Below are 6,020 nucleotides of genomic sequence, written 5' to 3' on the forward strand. Positions count from 1 at the left end.
CTCAAACACTTACTAGCTGTGTGATCCTTGGCAAGTCACTACACTTCTGTTTGCCTCAGTTTCTTCAATTGTAAAATGGGGGAAGAAAACAATAGCACCTCCCTCCCAGGATTACTGTGAGGGTCAAATGAGATAATATTTTAAAAGTACAGTGCAAACCTTAAAATGCTATTTAAATACTAGCTATTGCTAAGTTACTTCTCTTTTATAAGAATAAGAAAATGGGATCTCTTGGGATCTGTCTCTAAGGTACTTGGCATTACAGTTTAATCACTTGGAAATAGATTCCCAATCTGGGGAACATACTGTTCACCCCCATTCCCAGGTGTAAGAACAACTCTGGTGGGGCGTGAAAGAACAGCCCACATTATTGGATTACCGAGCTCAACTCTTGCATAAATAAAATAAATACATCCATTTTTATCCATGAAGACAAGGTTCAAATCCAAGTCAACAAAACCAAGACTAACACAGTAAATTATGTCCAGCTGACAGTGGTACAGTGAGTGCTTAACAAGACATACCCAAACAAGGTCAAATTGGAGCTGAGGCCTATTCCATCTCCAGGCAACCTTGATCCATCATAGCTAATTGGTGCAGGTACTTGTGAGATGAATGGGTTGTATTGTTTTGTAATTGAATGTGAAGGATGTGAACTCAAAAGTTGCACCATCTTTGTATGGGAGTGCTCCCTGGCATCCAGTCTAAATTTGACCTGAATTGGACCCCCACTACCACTTCCCTTCCCAGAATTTCTGCAAGGTCAAGTTATGGAAAAATCTGTTGTATTTCTCAATGTCATTTATTTTGAAAAGCATGATGAAATAAGCCAGTTTCTTTAAAAATAAATGCATACATACATACAGAGAAATCTTACAACTTAAAAAAAAATTAAAGTGACTTAAACAGGAGTCATATCATTAGAATGTTTCAATAATTGCATTTAAATCATTTTTAGAGTGAAAAATTCTTTTTGTGACTTGTCTGTTATAAATATGAATTTTAGAGGATTTCATCAATTATAAGATATCTCTTACATTACATTTTATTCTATTATAAAAATCTGTGTTGTTAGAAAATTGTGATAAATTAGGACTTTTATTTGAATAAAATATAAACTAAGAATACTGCTTTTATAGATTACTCTATGAAAAGTATCACAATTTTTAAAGTAGTCTGTTACTACATAAAGTTGAGAAATCACTGCCTTAAAATGAGAGGGTTAAACAAAATAATTCCCAAATCCTATGCTTCATAGCTTAATTCCAACACTTCCTAAACTGTAACAATTGAAAAGGCACTTAAGCCTCTGTAAACCTCAGTTTCTAATTCTATAAAATAAGGATAATAACATTTGTACTATGTCTCAGAGTTGTTACAAGGAAAGCTTTTTATAAACCTAAATACAGTAGAGAAATATGAGTTGTTATCTTTGTTGTTAGGATTATGCTATGAAATCCCAATCAGAAGTGATTTGCCATTTTTGAAGACAACTTTATACAATTCTGCCTCACTTAAATTCAGTTCATGCACAAGCTAAGACATTACCCCATGATGTCATCGGTTCTCTTTGAAAGCAAAAGACAAGGAAGAAGTAGTAGTAGTAGTAGTGGTGGTGGTGGTAGTAGTGGTAGTAGTGGTAGTAGTAGTAGTAGTAGTAGTAGTGGTAGTAGTGGTGGTAGTAGTGGTAGTGGTAGTAGTAGTAGAAAAAGAACAACCACAACCACAATCACAATCACAACCACAATAGAACTTCTAAAATAATTTCAATTCAAAGGAAAGCAATTGATTCAGAGGATCATACATCTAGAGGAAGAAGGGACCTAAGAAGCTACCCTTATTTTTTAAAATGAGGCCTTAGGCCCAGACAATTTGTGACTTGCTCAAGGTATCCTAGGTACTAAGTGTCAGATCTGGGATTTGGCCTCAAGTTCTCTAAATTCGGCACTTTTCCCCACTTTTTAACTCTACTTTTATTAAACACCAATACGTGCCATGTATTTTGATAGGGCTGGCAATATGAAGGCAAAAACAAAAAATATCCTACCCTCAAGGTGCTTATATTATGCTATATAAAGGTTTATTTTATGCCTTTCATATTAATCATAGAAACTCCTAGTCAGAAGAAGCTCCGAGGACTTCTGGCTCAAATATTTGCACAAGTTTCCCCTTCAGTTTCACCCACAAGTGGCCATCTAGCTTCCCATTAAATGTTCATTGGTAACCAATTTATTCCTTGTGGAGGAGATCCATTTCACTGTGGAGAGTGCTGTTGGGAAGAATCACCGAATCTCAGAGCAGAAAGAGGCCTCACCAGGCTTCCATTCAGTCCAAACCTCGTCTGAATGAGGACTTCCTCTCCAGCATATCTGAAAAGTCAAGATTAAATCAATCACTCATTCAACAAGTGTTCATTAAGAGTGCAGACCATCTTTTGGGGTTGGGGAGAGGCAGAGAGTTTAGATATGATCTAATCATTGGACTCCCAGATCCAAAGATTTGGCCATCTGCCCTGCCATAGCCTCTCAACCATAGGCTTTCCAGAGACCTTACCCTCTGGGATGAAATCTTCTCAGCTCAGAAACTCCCATCACAGGGCCTCCAGTGACCTAACTGGTGAGTGTATCAATCATATCATCCAATAATCAAGCTGTCCTTGTCCTGTTTTATGTTCTACCCTGGTCTTCTTCTTGCCCTTTGCCTTACGACATGTGTGCCCTCTACCCCACCCTCTAGTTTTTCAGCTCTTGAAAAGTAATCAAATCAATATTTCCATTGTTAGTGGAAAGGGAATATCAACAAGTCCCTTATGACTCTCTTCATCATTCCTGTGACTTCCCAAACCAAAGCATTCCTTTCTGGCTTTATTCCATTAGAATGTAAGCTCTTTGGGAACATTCAACCAATCATTTATTAAGTACCTACTATGTGCCTGGAATTGTGCTAAGCTCTGGACAGGGACTATCTTGCTTTTGTGTTTGTGTGCCCAGCACTGAGAGCAGTTCTTGTTGCATAATAAGCATTTAATAATTGCTTTTTCAGTCATTCATTCACAGTGTTCACAAAGCTAAAAGTTGTTGAAGGATGATAATCATTCATTGACCAACATGTGATACATGCTATTACATGATAAGTGCATTAGAGAGCTGCAAAAAAATGGATGGATGGATGATAAATGGAAAATTGGAAAGATGGATGCATGAATGGAGGAATGGATGGAGGGATAGATGGACAAATGGATGAATGGATGATAGATGGAAGGAAGAGTGGATGGGTGGATAGATGAAGGAAAAGAAGGAGGATGGATAGATGGAAAGAAGGAAAGATGGATGGATGGAGGAACGGCTGGCTGGCTGGCTAGAGAATCCTGAAATCCATTAATTACTCAGATATAGAGAAGTGAGGCAGCCTGTATAATGAATAGAGTACTGGACTTGGTGTCAGGAAAATCTAGATTTGAATCTTGCTTTAGCTGTCACTTAACCTCCCTGCTTCCTTACATGTGAACTGAGAGGGTTGGGTTTGATGACTGTTGTTATCACAGGGATCCCCTTGACTGTGGGTTGTATGTACCAGATGACTGCAGAGGCCCCATCCACCCCTCAAATTCTGTGATTCTATCACCTTCCCACCTCCACAAGGTGCCTCCCAGTTCTAAATCAACGATGCAATAGTTTTAAGTTTCCAGAAAGAGAAGCCAATCGGGGGGACTGAAGGGTGCCAATGCAGGCAGGAGAGGAGCCATGTGAAGGGAAGCAGCCCTGGCTGGCCCCAGGAAAAACACAAGGCTCACATTTGTATCAGCCCTTCCTGTTCTCCCCTAGTGCCTGCTTCTCATTTATTCCCAGGTGAGGTCTGGGAAGGGAAGCAGTGAAACCAGGAAAAGTAGGGGGAGGCAGGGCAGGAGGCTCCTGTAGGGAGAGAGTGAGGGAAGCTTATGGAAGATCCCTTGCTTTTCGGCCCCCTCCCCAACCCCTCCCTCCTGCTCATTCTCACTCAGCAAAGCTAGGGATTCCCAAGGGGAAGTAAGAGATGAAATCCTACATTTTGCTCATAAGCCCCTAGGGATTCTTGACCTAGGGGGGTCATGAACTTGCTTTTAAAAATATTTGGATAACTGAATCTCAATGTAATTGGTTTCCTTTCTAATTCAGTGTATTTTATTTTGTGCATTTAAAAACCATGATGCTGAGAAGGGGTCCATAGGCTCTTCCCAACTGCCAGAGGAGTCCGAGGCACAAAGCACATTTAAGAACCCCTGGAAGCAGTACTTGTCTTCAAAATAGCCCCTCCTCCAAATCATTAGGGAGAAGAATACTGTCTTTACTGACAAATAATCATTGATTCATTTACAAAATGGGATTATAGAATATAGAGAGCAAGAAGGTCCTCAGATGTCAATTGGCTCAACCTCCTTATTTTCCAGATAAGGAAGCAGACCCTTAGAGTGATGTGCCAGACTAAGGTCACACAGGCTATCCTAGCAATGGCGGAAGTGTTTGAGGGTCTGTGATTTGCATCATGGGGTTGGTAGCTCCTTTTTTATGACTTTCTTTCTATTTCCCACCCCCCCAGAGTTTAACACAATGCCTGGCACATAGTAAGTGGTAGGTGCTTAAGAAATGCTATTCCACTGCCTCAGTCCACAAATCAGACCATCATCCCTCGGGGGATTGGTCAAGCTTTCTAGAGTCCCTGTGTGGTCACCAACCACGTAAGGAAGTGCTCTGCACCAAGCAGACCCACAATGAGTGGCCACACTTAGCCATGAAGCCTTTCCAATATGGCAGGGCTTCCCTGAGTCTGCTCTCAGGGACCATACCCTTGGAGAACGCAGGGCCATCCCCCACAATGTGGGAGACATAAATGTCTCCCCTTTAGTGGAATCAATATTTCCAACCTGAGAAAGACTAAGCATTACTAGTAATATCAACTAGTTAAAGATTTGGGGGTTGGGCAGAGCCCAACCTAGGATTTTTTGGTAGGGAATGCCCAACAAGGAAATTCCCTTTCCTAACGTAGATGGATGCTCATTCTGAAAATTATAGTTTTAGGACACTGCCCTAATTCTGAGAGATTTAGTGACTTGCCCCAGCACCCAGAGGTAAGATTCATACCTTAGGGCTTTCTGTGTCTCAGTTTAATAATAATAATAATAACAACAACAACAACACAGAGCATTTATACAAAGCCTTAAATTTTGCCAAGTGCTTTGCATATATTAACTCATTAGATCTTCCCAATCACCCTGTGAAGTGTGTTTTCATTATTATCTCCACCTGGCAGATGATGAAACTGAAGCAGAAAGAGATTAAGAAGGTCACACAGCTAGCATATGTCTGAGTGTGAGGGGTGAAAGATGAAATGACTGAAGGAAAAAATGGTTCAAGCTTCCAAGAATTTCAGTTTGTTAAGTAATACTTGCCAACTGACAAACAAATCAAAGCCTTCCTCACTAGACCCTGAATACAAGGGAAGGCAGAATTTTTTTTATACATTATAAACAATTAATCAAATAAGGCCAATTAATTAAAAGGAAACACTGCAACATTAGGCAATCTGATTTCTAATTGGATGAAAGATTAGGGACTTTCCAAGTTGGGAGAGGAGGAGAGCCAACAGGTGCAATTTTCCCTGAATTCCAAAAAGGAAGTGTCCCACACTGCCAAGTGTCGGTAAACAATCAAAGGAACATGGAAACAATCACTGATCGATCAGCATAGAGTCAGTCAGTCTTCAGATGAGACATATGGGCTGCTTGAGATGTACAACTGTGAGAAAACTCCTTGCATCAGTCTTTGGGTCTGACTGAGTTTCTGGTCAGGGTCTCTAAACAGCAGGTCAAGGTGGTCTAGCTTCCCAGCCACTGAAGGCAAGGTTCGAACAACATCCATACACCAGCCTCCTTGCTGTTTCTGACATATAACACTCCACTTTCCATCTCTATGGCTTTGTGGTGGTCTAGAATTCCCACCTCCTTCTCTTAGCTCCCTTTGCTTCTTCCAAGACTCAGTCCAAAT

Source organism: Petaurus breviceps, unplaced genomic scaffold (assembly GCF_028583685.1).
Source record: "Petaurus breviceps papuanus isolate PSGF00001 unplaced genomic scaffold, PetGlider_PUasm1.0 98, whole genome shotgun sequence".
In the NCBI taxonomy this organism is placed as follows: Eukaryota; Metazoa; Chordata; class Mammalia; order Diprotodontia; family Petauridae; genus Petaurus; species Petaurus breviceps.